At 47.8% G+C, this 17510-nt stretch overlaps 1 long non-coding RNA gene across 1 annotated transcript; it reads left to right on the top strand.

Annotated features, from left to right (window-relative positions):
• The first annotated feature begins 618 nt into the window (after positions 1 to 618).
• LOC121142337 lies at positions 619 to 4915 on the top strand. The gene is made up of 2 exons (XR_005879328.1): positions 619 to 926; positions 4641 to 4915. It is a non-coding gene; the product is annotated as an uncharacterized LOC121142337 (long non-coding RNA).
• The last annotated feature ends 12595 nt before the right edge of the window (positions 4916 to 17510 follow it).

Raw genomic sequence — 17510 nt, 5'->3', positions numbered from 1 at the left:
CCTCTGCCTCCCCTCCCCTCTCTCCCCTCCCCTCCCCACTCACCAGTCCCAGTTTCATTTGTTGGGTTTCTTCTACACCCCAACAGCAGGAAAGAGTCTTTTCTTCTTACTATGTTTTAAAAGATGCATAGAGCCCCAAGCTAAAACTGCACCTCCCCCACCACAGCAGTGGCTTGAGAAGCAGATAAGGTCTGGCATGTTTGGTCACCTCCCGCAGAGGGAAGGCTCATTTTGGGTCCCCGAACAGGCACAGATGTAGAGGTTAGCTGAGCAGAAGCGTGTCAAAGAAAGGCTAGAACAAGGCTGTGCCCCCAGGTGACCCTCTGTTCCCACAGCCTGAAACTGGCTGGCAAAGGGCCAAAGCTTTGGGGCATGGGGAAGATCGTGGAGGCTTGGCTCAGGCCCAAGGAAGGGCCAAGCAGAGAGCACCATCCGGGGGAGCAGGACCTTGTTAGGGCTCCATTGCCATGCAAGAAACGTGCAGGGGGCCCCTGGCTTCCTCTCTGAAGAGAGGATGTACCCTCCTCCCGACCTGAGACCCCCCCCCCCGCGCCGCCAGGGCCTCGGGCTTGTCTACCGCTTAGACAGACTTTGGTAAGGGAAACTGAAAGCCGGCAGCTCCTGATAGCATAGCAAGGTGGGAAGACTGGATTCTCAAGGCCAGACTGGCTCGGCCACGGTACTGCAGGCTGACCCCAATGCCAGGGTTGCTGGACACTCAAGGGTGACAGCCCTGCAAATAAGACTATGGTCCTGAGGTTGGCGGGCAGCGTAATTGCAGCACTTGCGTGTGGAGGCCGCGTCGTACGCTCCTATCTCCCAGAGACTCCGTGCCAGAGCCGGCGAGGCCCCGGAGGGACTGCAGTGCTTGTGAACTTTGATGGATGTGGGGAGCTGAAGAGGACGATGACTTGGAGCAAACCCAGGTGTGCGGCCCACAGTTTAGGCCACAAAGCATAGAGCTTTGCTTTGCATGGTTTTCCTGTGGAAAGAGGCTGCCCACAGGCTATCTGGGGACACAAAACGAAGTGCCAGGGAAACTTGTTTGAATCTGGAGCAGGCACATGGAGGGGGGCAAGAAATGAGGAGGAAAGGCCTTGGCACTTTGTGCTTGCGGTGGGGGTTCATCTGAGGAATGAGGATGGAAGACAATGGAGGTGACAGAAACCTGGGGGACACAGTCAGGAAGCGGCGGCGTAGGTGGGAAAGCAGGTCTGAAGAAAGAAGGCCTGTGCGGAGGAAGTAAGCGGGGGACAGAGTGTGTAGGGGGCACCATCTAGGACTCAGGAAGGACTGCCTCAGGGCACCTCAGAGACTTCGTCAGCAGGGAGACTAGGAGGGCCACGAGGGAAGATGTCTCCACACGCACAGCTTGTTCTTTTGGGAGTCCCGGCTGTGGTGGCCCTAAACAGTCCACAAGTGTAAGGTCACTTCAGTGGAGAGGTAGGAGGGAGGGCAATGACTGGGCCTTCCTAAATCACTGGCAAGAGGACAGGTTCTCCATGGCTGGCTCTGAGAAGCAAGAGCCACGCACAGCGTAGATTAAAAAAAAAAGTGAGGTGGGGTGGGCTGGAGAGACAGCTTAGCTCACCACTGTCTGTAACTCCAGTTCTAGGGCCTCTGACTCCCTCACACAGACATACAGGCAGGCAAAACACTGACACATATAAAAAATAAAATAAAAAGATGTGATGTTGGTCAGGGAGTCAGGGTGAGGCCACCACAGGTGTCTGTCACAGGTAACTTGCCAGACTTTCGGTACCAGAAATCTCACCTTGTCACAGGACATGAAAGGACCTAGCCCATCACGGCCCTGCCTGCTGCTCCTCTCAGCTTTGGCAACAACACCCAACTGCGGTGTCCACTCACAGCTCCACACAACCGGGTCCAGCCCTCGTTCTCTGATGCCTCCTGACCCTGCCCATTGATGTCCTATCCCCTCCGACGCTTGTCTCCGCTCACTCTGTTTTCAAGCATATGGCACCTTCCCTCACTGTCCGTGGTCACCTCCTCCAGGTTGATTTGTTATGGCATGGGTGGTTAGACACAGTCAGAAATGGGTCACCTGGTTAAAATTCCAGCTCTGACACTAACTAGACCAAAATTTTAAATTCAGCAAATGGATTGATTCTTCTGAAAGACCATAAGAGCAAGTTTATTAATAACAATGGGACTTACTTTATTGGGTTCCTCTTCTTCTTCTTCTTCTTTTTTTTTTTTTGCTGTTTTTATTCTTTTAGTTGGCATATAATGTAATGGATCCCATTGCAACATTTTCATCTTCATACACCTATCATGACACTTCACTTCTATTTTTCCTATTTTGGATTATTTTGAGGACTCTACTGTATGTAGGGTGCTCATCGCAATCACCTAGCACATTAAAACAGCTCAGGAAAAGTCAGTTCTTACTCGGGATATGATTAGCATAGGGCTGGTTGGTGACACACGCGCAGAGCAGCCTCATGCCAGAAGGAGGCTCTGAAACCTTCCCTCACTTTGTAAATATTTCACAATTCCACCATCTGTGTATTGAAAGAGATAGGCCCCTATAATTCTTTTTTGTTTTGTTTTTAACTTTTGTTTTCCTTTACCATGTTTGGGGGCTCAATCCAAACCCTCAACATGCCAGGCAAGTACTCTGCCACAGAGCTGAACCCCAGCTTCCTCTGTAAGCTTTAGGATGCTGATCTTCAGGATGGACAGGCAGCTTGATGTACGTTGCAGACATTTTTGAAGCCTTCTTGGGCATCACCTGTGTGTAAGGCTGTCTTTAAAAAGAAAGTAAAAGTGCCTGCGTGTGGCCCCTTTCTCCAGCCCTCTTCTGGTACCTCTTCTGGTCATGTACATGAAATCAAGGAGGCTCTGCTTTTGGTCCTTGCAGGACACATCGAGGCTCTCATTCCTGAACTTTCAAGGACTCCAGATTAGCGCAATGTCTAGGAAACTCTTAAAGACCCCACAGTGAAGGAGGAACCCCGCCCCCCCAGAAGTAGATGACAGAAGATTCAGTTGCCTGATGGATACTTCTGACATAACAAACATTCTATTTGGCCTCTACCCTACCCCCTAGAGTTCCTAAAGCTCTCATGGGTCTTGGCATGCTCGGTGTGTTGAAGACTTCTTTTATTGTACTACCGGTCCCTGGTACCTGATCCTTGTAAGAGCCTTGGGATCTGGAGAGTGTGACTCTTGATATGCTAATGAGATCTGGCTGGAGAAGGGAGGACTAGATGGTCACTAGAGGAACCAATCACAGGACTGGAGGTTTACAATGCTCAGCCCAACCGCCTGCTCTCTTAGGCAGGCAGGACTGGAGACTGAGCTCAGTGAACTCCAGTCAGCCAGCCATGCCCGAGTCAACAAACTCATAAGATCCTGAAGTAAGCTGACTCATCCATCTGGGCTTGTTGGCCGGGAGGGCGTGTACCCAGGAAGGGCATAGATGCCCGAGTGTCTATCTTATGTCATTTGACTGTTCATCAGTCATATTCTCTATTGTAAACCAGTAATAGCAGGCCAAGTGTTTCCCTGAACTCTGAGGGCCATTTTAGCAAATTACTGAGCCAGAGGAAGGGAATGTGGGAAGCCCTGATTTGGAGTTGGTGAGCCAAGAGTTGAGGTACTTGGAATATGTGACTGGGAGGCCGAGCCCTCAACCTGTGGGTAGTGCCAGAACCAACTTAAATTCTAGGAAACCAAGTTGAGGCCTAAAGAACTGCTTGCTATGGGAAAGACCACATTTGATGACAGAATTTCTGGGTGTAGAAAAAAATGTATTTTTGTATCCTTATCAATCTCTGCAGAAAGTGCTGGATTCTCAGTTCTCCTGTGCCCCGTTAAGCTTCACTTGTATGAGGATTCTGGGTTGGGATCAACTCTTTCAAGTTTCAAGGAACGAACTTGTCAGCGTATGTCTGAATTTCCTCTCTACACTGCAAAACTTCATTCTGCAATACAGGTTATGCTTGAAGGGTTCATCTCCTCTCAAGGAGTTACCTAATCATAGAAAGAAAAGAAAGGCTGGGGCAGTGACAGCGCACGCCTTTAATCCCAGCACTGGGGAGGCAGAGGCAGGCGGATCTCTGTGAGTTCGAGACCAGCCTGGTTACAGAGTGAGTTCCAGCACAGACTCCAAAGCCACAGAGAAACCCTGTCTTGAAAACACACACACACACACACACACACACACACACACAAAGGAGGAAAAGAAAGGAAGGAAAGGATGAAAGGAAAGGAAGAAATAAAGAAGATACTAGCGCTGGACTGAGGTCTCTGACAATGAGATGATAAGAGAACTCTGCATCCTTCAGTAGGTGTATGTATTTGTGTGGTTAAAAGCTGGTGGGCTTCATAGTAGAGGGGGAGGGATGACCAAGGAATGGTCCTTAGCATGAACTGATTAGCAAAGTCCTTTTCCCATAGACAACCCGCAGAAAATCCACATATACCAATAAACCAACTGGTCCATTTTGATGCAAAATGATTGAAATATTTAATTGGTATTCTTCTTTATTTTATGTGTATGGGTGCTTGACTGCACGTATGTCTGTGTATCATGCAATGCCTCGTGCTCACAGAGGCTAGGAGAAGGCACAGGGATCCCCCGGAACTGAAGTTACAATTTATTTTTTTTCTAGGAATTGAACATGGACCCTCCGGAAGAGCAGCCATCTCTCCAGTCCCTGCCTTTCTAGTTACAAAAACATCTCGTATCCATTGACAGTGCCTAATAGGCAATCATTGTCTAGCGCTTAATGAATTTCAAGTACTGTTGTAAGTACTAACACTTAGCAGCTGATTTAATCATTCTAGAATGCTGTAGCCTATTTCCCAGGGTCACTGGGCTATTTAAAACCACAGCTTCTTGTTCCACAGCTCTTAGCAGTATCAAATATACTACATGCTTACTTCATGGCTTGTCTCTGATGCTGCACTGGAACATAAAACCAGATGGTGAGAGCTTTTATACCCTGCAAATAGAAAATTCTGCCCATGTAGAACAAAGGTTGGCTGCTGTAAATAGTTGACAAATGTTTAAAAGCAGCAGTAATACACCCATTTTAACAGGTTTTCACCCAAGCAGCCAAGCAGCTTTGAGGACCCATGGTCATAGATAAGAAAGCACAGACTGAACGGGGCACAAACCCAGACAGCTGAGCTCTGGGACACAGACAAGCATTACAGTGTGCTGGTTCAGGTGCACAGCGTGGAAAGTCAGGGCAAGCCTGAACACGGCTCTCAAGTATTTAATTAGATAGCAAAGTCTGTGGTGGTAACGGTACCAAACATCACAGGCTTCGCAGCTAAACCAGAGGCCCAGACAGCAGTGTTTCTCACTGCAGGAGGGGCAGCTGCTGCAGCCTGGGTGCAGAAGCTGCCTGGGAAGACCGTGGAGGTGTCCTTGGGTCTGGCAGAGCCAGGAGAACTAGATTAGGGAAGAGTGAATGGGGAGTGTGGGGAACCGGGGAGAAGGAACGGAATGGGGAGGAAACCTTGGGAAAAAGGTTTCCTGAGGCCTGGGCTGGGTGTAGGAGGGTAAGAGGCCCCTGTGAAGGGCACTTGGGCTTGGGAGGGGGAGGGTGGCCAAGGGATGGGGCCCGGTGAAATAGCATAGGGCTCTGAAAGGCAGGGGAGGAAAGCCTGTAATGTATGTTGAGTCAGGCGGCACCTAACTCAGGTAGAGAAGGAAAATAGAAGGTGATTAAGAGCATGACTGTTGTTCATGGAGGCCTCAGGGAAGGTGCAGAGGTAGCCTGGCTTCAGATGGCTCTGCCACTTGTGAGTTGCATAAAAGGCCCAGGCTTTCACTCTCTCTGTAAATATAAAATGGCTTGGGGTGGGGTGAGGAGGTGGGGAGGAAGAAAGAGGGAGAGAGGAAGGGAGAGAGACAGAGAGAGAGAGAGAGCTAACATGTAGTGCTCAGTTTGAGACATCGATCTTTGAAAGCTACAGAACAGCTGGTGGCGCACGCCTTTAATCCCAGCACTCAGGAGGCAGAGGAAGGGGGATCTGTGAGTTTGAGGCCAGGCTGGTCTACAGAGTGAGTACTAGGATGGCCAGGGCTGTTACACAGAGAAATCCTGTCTCTAAAAACAAAACAAAACAAAAGGCTACAGAAGAGGTTCACATCACGGACGTCCAACCTCCAGAGCCGTAGGGTAATGTAAACCGCCATGTCCACTCACATACAGGCTAAGTCAGCCCTCACAGAAACTACACAGGAAGCCAGCAGACACCACAGGCAACAGCAGGAATTCCCGTCAGTGTGTCGCCGATGCTTTAGCAGGGTATGTAGGGATGGGGGACAGGTGGCTGAGGAATGAGGGGGGAACAATACAGGAAGGTGTTGCCCTTCCAGGCTTGGGATAGGCACACTAGTGTCTGTATATTCTTAGGAGTATTTCTTTGGTCCTCTGTTCTTTCCCCTTTTGGTTTCTTGTAATGTGTGTTCACCTGCCTCAGAAGGCAATTTCAGGGCTCTGGCAAATGCAAGTCTGTACCTGCGTTTGTAATTATAGCTTAGGTGGTTGGGGTACTTGGTTTTGTCTTCATTTTTGTTGCATTCCTGAATATCTTGGTACTGACTATGATTGTTTTGAGCTTGTCAGTCAAGAGCCTGCTGGGCAATAGCTGAAATGCCTTCAAGGTGACCACCAAGTGCTTGTTGAGCCAGTTTTAATTTCTAGTTGACTTTGTGAATTACTCACTAATGAAAGTAAAGCTAGAAATTGCAATATAGCTTTAAACTATTACCTGGGGGATACCATTGGGAGAACACACAAAACTATTTTTTTCAGTTCCTTAGTGAGGTTATGCCACAGTAACAGAAGAAACTAGATCACAGTGGGTGTCCATTGTCACTAATACATATGTCTGCTATGTGCCCAACAGAGCACTAAAGTCTGAGCTCACAGGAGTGACCAAGACACCATGATGCTTATTCTCCTGTACTTTTCCAAATTGCTGCCAGGTGCTAAAGGTATCACTCAGTGTAGACAGCTTGCTTAGTGTGAATGAGGTACCATGTTTAACCCCAGCATCCCCAACAAAACAAAACAAAACGGTCATTAATTCCTTCCATAGCGGAATGACCCACAGCTATGCATCCTCTTTTTTAAGAAACCGGGACTGTTAGAAAAATTGTTAAGTATTTTAGTGAATGTGCCATTCGTGTTGCTTCATGGTTCACTTGTGTACACATGGATGAGGGTTCAGGGAAGGGATGGATCTGATCAGTGTAAACCCACTGTAGGTCCTGATCATCGGTGTTCAGCTGGGCACTGACGTCTCCTGACTGGTTGAAGATGAGTGTGTTCACCACCTAACAAACCACCCTAAAGTGATACTGACAGCGAGTTCCTTGTCAGTCAGGCTTTGTCACTATGACAACGTACCTGAGGGAAACAATTTAAAAGTCAGATTTATTTATAGCTTGTAGTTCAGAGTTTCAGTCCCTGGTCATTGGGGCCATTGTTTCTTGTCCTGTGGAAAGATCACACATATCATGGTAGAGGGGCAGAGAGGAAGATTGTGAGCTACTTTCTGGTACCCAGGTAACAGAAAGACACCACATAACAGAGACAGGATGTCTTCTTTGCTGGGCCTAAGAAAGGCTTGGATGCGAGGCCCAGTGTAGGCTCCTGAGCCTGGCTAGAGTTTAGGGCTCAGATGTGAGGCCCAGTGTAACCTCCTGAGCCTGGCTAGAGTTTGGCGACCTGTCTCTGACCTGTAACCTCCATGTGGGGGTGACTCAGCCAGACCTGATGTAAATTTGCCCCCTGCCTAGCTACCTGCCTGCTTGGTGGAATACTATTGGCCCTTACTCCTCAGTCACCTTACCCTATCCCAAGATTCCCATCCCCTACTTCAGTCCTATATAAGTTCCTGCCTGTTAGAATAAATCGAGATCCTGCTTTGACAGACTCCCGACTCAGTGTGGTTTTTCTCCCCGGTAACTAATGGGGGGAGGGTCTGAGTCATCGACACTCACCATCCCGCTCAGCCCCCCCCCAAAGAGACTGGTGGACCGTATTTTTCATTCTACATTCCAACCCTATTCCCTCCTCCCTCCTCTTCTCCCTGCCTCCCACATTTCCCAACCCCCATCCACTCCTCAGAGGGGTTAAGGCCTTCCTTGGGGAGTCAACAAAGTCTAGGATACCAAGTTGAGGCAGAACCAAGTCCCTCCACCCTGCATCAAGGCTGAGCAAGGTGTCCCTCCATAGGGAATGACCTCCAAAAAGCCAGTCCATGCCCCTGGGATAGGTCCTGGTGCCACTGCCAGCCCCCCCCCCCACAACAGATCAAGTCACATATCGAGGACCACATTTCCAACACAAGCCTACTGAGGAAAACTTTGTAACGGTCCTCATTTCTGGAGGGTCCAAACATCTATTTATGGATAGAGCATCTCTGTAAACGCATGGCCTTTCCTGTTTCATTTTCTCAGAAGAAGCCTTAGAGGCAGACTGCATCTGACCATGGAATCTCACACGTGGAGAAGTGGCTAACATCTGGTCCCTGGGTGGCCCTCAGCCAGTCTGCTGCCCAGGCTACTGCCCCACCCGGCCAAGCTGACCTCTTGCCACAGACTGCGGCTGTAAAATTACAAGGCAAGGTTCCCGATATTCCACACACACATTCTGATTGCCCACTGTGTGTAGGGCTCCACCCTTTGGGCACGTCACTAATTCCATGTGCTTCCACCGGTTCTCAAGGAAGCCAAGGTCCCTAAAACAGGAAGGCCCACAGGGGACGTGGCTCAGGTTCACTACTCCAGACCCTCCAGTTCTGAAGGCAAATTTGAGACAAAAACCAAACAGCCCCCTCCCCACAGACACTAGAAATAGCTGTCTCTGGCTTGAGAAATGTTTTCACTCTCTTTCTTAATCTACTTATTTCTTCTCTGAGCACCTTGGAGCCTGTGAAGTCAATCCCACTTGTGTCCTGAGAGAGCATGAAGTTAATATAAAGCGAGGGAAGGTATGGCTAAGAAGCACGGCAGGACACAAAGTTCGGCTCGGAAGGCACAGGGAGCGCATTTGTCTGGTGATTAAATTCCCGCTCTGCTTGTGTGTCATCCCATCAACTGTATTCGTTTTATGGAGGCAAACTTCCCTCCGGTTCTTCATGCAGGCCAATGCAGAGCCTAGAGCACAGCTGGCGCCCAATGAATATTTATTATAGGTAGGAAAGAAAGACGGCAAGGAGAAATTGCGTAGATAACAAACCTGAAAATTTTCACTCATGTTGACAACAGATTTCTCTGCTTCAGTGTCATTGAGAACTCAGAAGCCAATACCTGTTGAGAGGATGCGTTCGGTGGGTGTCAGAGGGTACAAGCCCTTGCTCTTACCACCTGGGGACAGCAGGTGGCTGTCACCCCAATGAACAGAGGGTATAATGACTGATGCCCAGACCAGGGGGGGCCCACGGGGACCGAAACACCGAAAGTCAGTTTACTTCTTCCTTGACCTCATCAAGGAGACAGCTCTTGTCATGGTGGCCATAGATCCCAAACCCATTGGAGGTTCAGGCCGTGGGTGGGACCATGAAGAACAGCGTTGGCACTCCAGGAACCACCAGGCTGGACCTATGGAGGAGTCGTGGGAGCCAGAAGGAGCAATGGCTTGAATGTGAGACACCTGACCGTCTTTGTAAATCTCTTTCACACTCAGTCACCTTGCGATTTGTCAGGGGATCAGAGAAGACACTGCCATTCCCATTCTATCAATGAGGGAATCAAAGTTAACAAGGAGAATGAATTCTTGTGGTCACGCGATTAAGCAGCCCTTCAGGGTTAGAGGTTCACAGCTGCAGAGCTGGGAATTGCCAGCAGAGGGCACCCTTCACAAAGTGGCTGTTGGCAGGCTTTACAGAGCTCAGCGCTAACTGCTAGCCTTGGTAACAGGGTAATCAGGGGCTTTCTCACTGAAAGGATGCAACATTACCTGGGTGATTTTTTTTTCCTCTCAGAGAAGGTTTATCTAAACTGGATCCTGGAATACCAGGTAAAATCAGATTCAAGGTTAGTCTGGTAGTCTTCAAAAACATCAAGAGCCAAAGAGTAAAAAAAGCAGCTCTGGTTAAGGTGATTGAAGAGATGGAGCCACTAGATGTAATGAATGAATGAATGATTTTAATGGATCCTGGCCTGGGAGAAAAAAGCAAGAGACGTAAAAGATGTTATTAGTGTGATTAATGTCATCTTAGTTTGGACTGCGTTTTAGATAAATTGTGTCAATATTATGCTTCACAAAGTTGATAACAGTGCTGTGTTTTGACATGAATCACTCAAAAATATTTAAGGGGAAACAGGCAAAATGTCTTTAACCTGTTTTTAAATGATAACACCCTCCTCCCTGTGATAAAGTCATAATGGAAGTAGAACAAAATGTAGGCAAATGTGAATCTAAGCAAGAGTAGATGGAGATTCCATACACGACGATGCTTGCAGCTTTTCCATAACCTTAAAGTTACATCCAAATAAAAGTTACCCACACAAAGAGGGCTGTGTGTGTCATCTTATTGTGGGGCTGGGCCGTGTGGTCCTCCCTGATTTGAGGCCGGAAGTTCCCTCAGTGGGGTAGGGAGCTCAGAGAGGCCTCTTTAACGTGTAGCTTTGGCCACGGCAGTCCTGATCTTTGCCCTGGGCTGGCCAGGGTGTCCGTGTGCCAAACTTGCCTGATAAGAGAACTACCTGACAAGTGACCTTTGTTGCACACGTTTCCTGAATGCCACACATGCCTGTACTTGGAAGGGAAGCAGGGACCTTGCCAAAAAATGTGGAACGGAACTTTGGGGTCTGGGCCACAGGGAGCCCTCCAGGGCCTGTGGGATAGAGAGCAGAGCGTAATTTAAAGTGGGTAAAGCCACTATCTACTGCTTGGCTGGGTTAATCCTTCCAGAACACAGGGCTCCTAGACTCTCAGCATGCATAATATTAATAGTAAAATATTAACCAGGAAGTACTGTTGTTAGGACAGCTAATAGAAAGGAACCAGACTAGAGAGAGCCCATGGTATAATAAAGAATAGGCAGAACCTAAGGCTTACCTCTGCCACCTATCTACCCCAGGATTCTGGCTCACTTAGGCCCAGAATATGAGAACCGGACATTTGCATCTCCAACAAGCCACCTGATCTTCCGGTCTAGACCTCACACATTGCAATGGTGTCAGAAATGACCATCATGGCCGTCTGTAGGTCTCCCCACCATGGATGTAAATTGCGCATTAAGATTATTTGTTTGTATATTAATAGTATTTTAGGAGGTCCAAGGGGAGTCGAGGCCACTCCTGGGTGCACAGTAGGTCTTAGGACAGGACAGCATCATGTGTGAAATAAACTGGTCCAGAGGCGGTGGGGTAGGGAAGTAAGTACTCCCGAGAGAGGGAGTTCACATGGGAGGAGCTCCAAAGGCAGTCTGGCCCAAGCTCCTCTTTTGAGTGCCTCAGGGAAATGACCGGGGGGGGGCACACAGGCGGGAGGCTGCGAGATTCAAGGTCCACTTTTTTTGTGGGAGGTGGTTTTATTTATTTTTAAAACATATTGCTGGGTGGTGGTGGCACATGCCTTTTAATCCCAACACTCTGGAGACTGGCAGGCAGATCTCTGTGAGTTTGAGGCCAGCCTTATCTATAGAGTGAATTCCAGGACAGCTAGGGCTGTACAGAGAAACCCTGTCTCAAAAAACAAAACAAAACAAAAAACCCAAACAAAACAAAAAACCACCACAAAAAACAACCCCCCAAGCAAAAAATTTACTATTTTTAATCCTTTATACGCTAGTTGCAGTTTCCCCTCCCTCCTCTCCTCCCAGCCCCTCCCTGCCACTCTCCCCTCTGCCCCCTCCCATCCACTCCTCTGTTTCTGTTTAGGAAAGGATGGGCCTCCCATGAGTATCAAAACACACCAAATCAAGTTGCAGTAAGACCAGCACCTTCCCTTGTATCAAGGCTGGGCAAGGCCACTCAGGATGAGGAGTGGGGTCCTGCGTTTTGACTTGTGATCCCTGGCTGCTACAGAGCCTCTAAAGGAGACAGTGACCAGGGACAGCATCTTCAAAAGATTGACCTGGTAGACTATGAAGGTGGTGTGTGTGTGTGTGTGTGTGTGTGTGTGTGTGTGTGTGTGTGTGTGTGTGTGTGTGTGGTCACATAGGAGGTCCCCAGCCACAGGCCCCAGTGAGATAGGGACCCGAGGAAAGGGACTGTCAGTGAGTCATGGGAAAGAAGAGAGTTTGAGCATTGTAGCTAAGTAGGGACCTGAGCTCCACGGAGGGCTACTTGCTGTCCTCAGATGCCACCAAAACATTAAAGTTTGGGAAGAAAATGTGCATACATACACGCCTATATATATTTTCTTTTGTGGTTCTGGGGAAATCAAACCCAGGGCCTCACTATGCTAAGCAAATGTTTTAACCGATGAGTCACGCCCTCAACCGTATAGTGAGAGCCTGTGTCAAAAAGAAAAAAAAGCGATTGAACCTTCAGGGCACTGACCCAACCAGTGGACCAACCCCTGCTGGACTCATAATATGATGGCATTATTGGGAGGTGGGGGACAAAGGTCACCGGGGTCACATCCTGGAAAGACAATAGAGTTTACCTGACCCTTTCATGTTTCTCTCTCCCTGAGGCCTGCCCACTTGGAGGTAAACAACAATGTTGCCCAGCTGTGTTGTTCTGCCATGTGGCTCACAAACACCCAGAAAGTAAAGGCCGCCTATGGGCAGGGATCTCCGAAACCACAAGCCGAAATGAATCCGTTCTACTTCAAGATGGTTTCTCTCAGGTGTCTGTCACGTGATTGATGTTCGCAGCTGCTGGCTGCTGGGGTTAGTGTGGCGAAGGCTGACGATGAAGTGGGATGAGGTTCTCAGACATTTCTGAAGCTGTGTAGGAATCCTAAGGCTCACCCGCCACACTGACTTCCGACTCAGACTTGAGGGGTGTGTGGGTCTGGGGTAGGGCAAGGCATTTTGAGTCAGGTATAAGCTACCTTGATTATTGACCATATACAAGAGAAACATAAGGGACTAATCCTCCAAATTATTTTTATTATAAAAGCAACACATTGATTACTGTGGGAGATGGATATGTTAGTAAATTATAAAGATGAAAGTAAAATAATCTGTTATCCAAGGGCCTGGAGACAACTTGTAATGCCAGCTTCATTTTTATCCTGCTAGCTTTTTACAATCAGTACATTCTACTCCTATGAACTGCTTATTGTGGAATTTTTGTGAGCTCTCCATTGATGATTTCCAATTGTTATAGTATGAGATTATGTGACATAAGCATAGCCTGTCCCATCCTTTGCCACCCTTATTCTTGTTCTGAAGCAAACTTTAAGCGTTTTTGTTTGAATGCATCTGGTAGTTAATGCACATTTCCAAATAAGATGCTGTTTATTGCAACTCCCCGCTTTCGATTATCTTCCTACTGTCTAGGGAAGTCAGACCCCTCCTGTTCCACCGGGCTACAAGGCAGAACAGCACAGCCTACTTATGGCCTGCCTTCAGAGTCATTTAGCACCATCTCCACCATCATATGGATGCTTTGAAAAATTATAAAGTCCCACTTGATTGGAGGCATCTTATGGTTACATCATGAGTAGCTCATGGGGTGGGAGATGCTGTTACAACCGTCCTCGGGAGTGCTGCTTTTCACTAGACCTATTTTGTATTATGTTTGTAGATTTTTCATATATATATACATATATATTTGTTGATTCTGTCTCATTTTATTCGCTTTACAATCCTGTGACATAGCTATAGTTCTTTCTACATATCCAGAGGTGGCTCATATACATGCTTGCATTAGAGGAACTTCTCGCTACAGTCAGAAGACTGACCCGGTTCAGAATGCTTTCCCCATTCAGCTGTAGACTGGAGATGAGTTGTGGGGTGGTGGTCCCTTCAAAAAGGTTTCTCTAATTGCCATAGCGCCCAGCAATGTCTTTTACCACTTCCTTCGCTGTATTTTACAGCTCACAAGATTTTGACCTTGAGGCTTTCTGATTTACCATGGAAACTAACACATGATGCTTTGCATGTGTTTTCTTGCTCTCTCCCTTCCCCTCCCTCCCTCCCTCCCTCCCTCCCTCCCTCCCTCCCTCCCTCCCCTCCTTCCCCTTCCTTTCTTCCTTCCTTCCTTTCCTTTTTTTTTCTTCCCATCTGCTTTTTCTTTGGAAGAGACCACAAGGCTGGTATTTTCTGTTTAAAGGATGCTGTTGACTGTCTGTCTGAAGAATGGGACCAAATGATGTGCCAAGGTCCCAGAATGGCTCAGCTGCTCATTCCGACTCTTCCCAAGGTGGCCCTGTTGGAGCACAGGTCTCCTGGATGTCTTGGATTTGCCTTCAGTGCTGGATCCAGAACCTTGGGATTTTCACCAGGAGTGAGGGAAGATCATATCAGCACCAGCGTTTCCCAGCTCCAGGCTCCCCAGGCCTGAGTCTGCACACAGAGAACTTGTTCTGCAGGATAAGGGTGCAGTGTGCAGCCCCGAACGCCCCTGACAATGTTCACTTTGTTCTTCCAAGGGTTCTTCACGGTTTCTAAAATGCCAACAGATAACAGTTAAGTGTTGATTAAACAACTGAGGAGTGGCCAAGGAGAGGTTCCCCGCCCCGCCTCCCCGCCCCGCCCCCTGCCCCTTCTCCCCGCCTCCCCGCCCCTTCTCCCCGCCTCCCCGCCCCTTCTCCCCGCCTTTCTCCCCGCCCCTTCTCCCCGCCCTTCAGAGACCGGGCTGCACTGAAAGACTGGCATGGAGGTCGTGTCCTGTCTCCCCAGGACGTCCTTGCCATTTGGAAACCAGAATTTTCTCCAGCTCTTTAATATTCAAAGGACTATGTCCTTCCAGCTGAGGAATGTGGATTAATTGCTCTTAAGTGTCAGAGGAGGCTCTGGCTTTTTGTGGAATAGTCTATGTCAGGTAGTTTCTTTCCTGACTCTAATCTGTCATATCCTACCCCATTTCCCACCTGTAACCATGCTCCCAATCTGTTTCTCATCCCCTCCATGGTCATGTTCCGCCATCTATCACGGATGCATTTTGTTTAGCAAGTAAGTGGTGTAAAGTAACAATGTTTTTTTTTTTTTCTTTGCCTCTTTAAGTGAAGCAAGAATCTGTACAAATCGCTTACCATTTCCAGGGCAGCTCAGCTGCTGTTGGGTCTGCTTTTAGGATGCCTCACTGCTGCCTGGCTGGCTGGCTGGTTAGCTGCTGGCTCTGGGTTTGGGCCCTGGACACTTGTTTTTCTCCATGTGTGCGGCCGCATGCAGCCAGGGCTGCTTCACACCGTGGTGACTGAATCCCCAGTCTGAACAAGGCAAGAGAGAAGAGAAGGCAGAGTCCACACTGCCTGTGGTGACTTAGTGCCAGAAACATGTACGGTTATTTATTGGTAGAAGCAATAGCAAAGTCCCACATGGCTGTCAGGAGATATAATGACTCCACTCTTCTTGATGGGAGCACGGTAAGGTTCTGGAAGAGAAATAGACCAGAAATACTATCTCAGCTGTTTTAGGGAAATGCAGTTTACCTCACACCATATATGCATGTACCCTAGCAATATACTATTTAATTTCACATGACATTCTCTCACCCCTTCCCTCTCTCTATCCTCCTCCTCCTCCTCCTCCTCCTCCTCCTCCTCGTCCTCCTCCTCCTCCTCCTCGTCCTCCTCCTCCTCCTCCTCTTCTTCTTCTTCTTCTTCTTCTTCTTCTTCTTCTTCTTCTTCTTCTTCTTCTTCTTCTTCTTCTTCTTCTTCTTCTTCTTCTTCTTCTTCTTCTTCTCTGTCCTCTCTCCTTCCCCTCTCTCATTGTTTTTGAGAAAAGTTCTTATGTAGCTCAGGCTGGCCTCAGACACTGTATAGCTAAGGATGACCTTGAACTGATGACCTCTTGGTCTTGCATCCTGAGTGCCCAGCTAATTTCCTGTTCTAAGTTCATTCATTTTTAGGATTATATAATATCTCACAGTAATTATATCAGTGTTATTCTCACAGCTTATGCACAAGTTTTCTTTCTATGTGTTATATAATAGTTTTATGTAATATAATAATTAAAACATTCAGCTGGGCCGTGGTGGCATACACCTTTAATCCCAGTGCTGTGGAGGCAGAGGCAGGTGGATCTCTGAGTTCATACTCAGAATAAATGTCACATACATTTTTGGGTTTCATCACTGGTGTACAAATCATGAATGCTGAGCAAGACACATTCCCTTTAACAAAGAATTATCTGATGCAGGATATTGCTACACTGAAATGGAAAGCTGAGGTATTTATAATTTTGATTTTATTGTGTAATCCTAAATCATTTGACCAACATGTTGGACCAGCTCACACTCCAGCCCAGAGAGGATGCTGCATATCTTTTGATTTTGTCATCCTTTTCCCTTCTAAAATGCATATTCATATACTTTGCCCTTTGTGTGTGTGTGTGTGTGTGTGTGTGTGTGTGTGTGTGTGGTGTTGGAGCTCAACTCTATGTCCTTGCACATGTTAGGCATGTGTTCTTCCACTGAACAACACTCGCAGGCCCCCATCTTATATATTTCTATATGTCTGGGTTTTTGTTTGTTTTTCTGTGTGGGTTTTCGTTTTGTTTTGAGTTTTGCTCCTGTTTGTTTGTTTAGCACAGGATCTCACCATGTAGCCCTGGTTGGCCTGGAACGATATACATCAGGCTGATCTCAAACTCACAGAAATCTACCGAGGTCTGTTTTGTTGTTGTTGTTGTTGTTTTTGAGACAGAACCCACATTGGCCTCAAACTGCCTCAGCCTCCCATGTCCTGGGATTCGAGGTGTGCCACCATTTGAGGCTCATTCTTTGATACTATTGACTTGTAGGAGCTCTTTCTGTTGTCTGTATATTAATCCCTTATTAGTTGTATGCACTACAAATACTTTGTCTCAGTTTGTGACTTGTCTTCTCAGTTCTTCATGGTTCTTTTGATGAATAGATGCTCTCAAGTTTTCCATTCAATCCATCAGTCATATACTATCCTTTATGGTCTGGGATATTACCTATGAATGCCATTGGAGCCAAGAGGGATGTCCTGCTTCCCTAGGATGCTAGTACATTGAGGGTCTCATTCCTTCTGGTGCCGAAACCTACAGTTCCAGTTGCTGATGTCACGTGCACCTCTCTCTCCTCGTCTGCTGCTTGCCCAGTTTTTAGGCATTTTGTTTCCTAAGGTACTCCACTTTCCCTGCTGGCATCAGGCTCTTCCTATGACCTCTCCAGCTCAGACTCTACCTGAGGACGAAGTCAGGAAGCAGTGGAGACGAAGATGTCAGATGGAGCCCAGAAATATTGCGTCTTACAGGAGGATGCTCTCAGGATGAGCCTGTTCACTGTGACCACAGGCTTTCAGGCAAGGACTCGCTGCTCAGTCCCTTCAAAACTGACTGCAATGAAAGGATAACAGTGGAGGAAAACTTGACGTATCTGTGCTTCCTGCTCCCCTGTGTCCCGACACGTGACTTCTCATCTC

Source organism: Mesocricetus auratus, unplaced genomic scaffold (genome assembly GCF_017639785.1).
Source record: "Mesocricetus auratus isolate SY011 unplaced genomic scaffold, BCM_Maur_2.0 Super-Scaffold_100009, whole genome shotgun sequence".
In the NCBI taxonomy this organism is placed as follows: domain Eukaryota; kingdom Metazoa; phylum Chordata; class Mammalia; order Rodentia; family Cricetidae; genus Mesocricetus; species Mesocricetus auratus.
The sequence above is the reverse complement of the archived record's forward strand: the minus strand, read 5'-3'. Positions and strand labels throughout refer to the sequence as shown.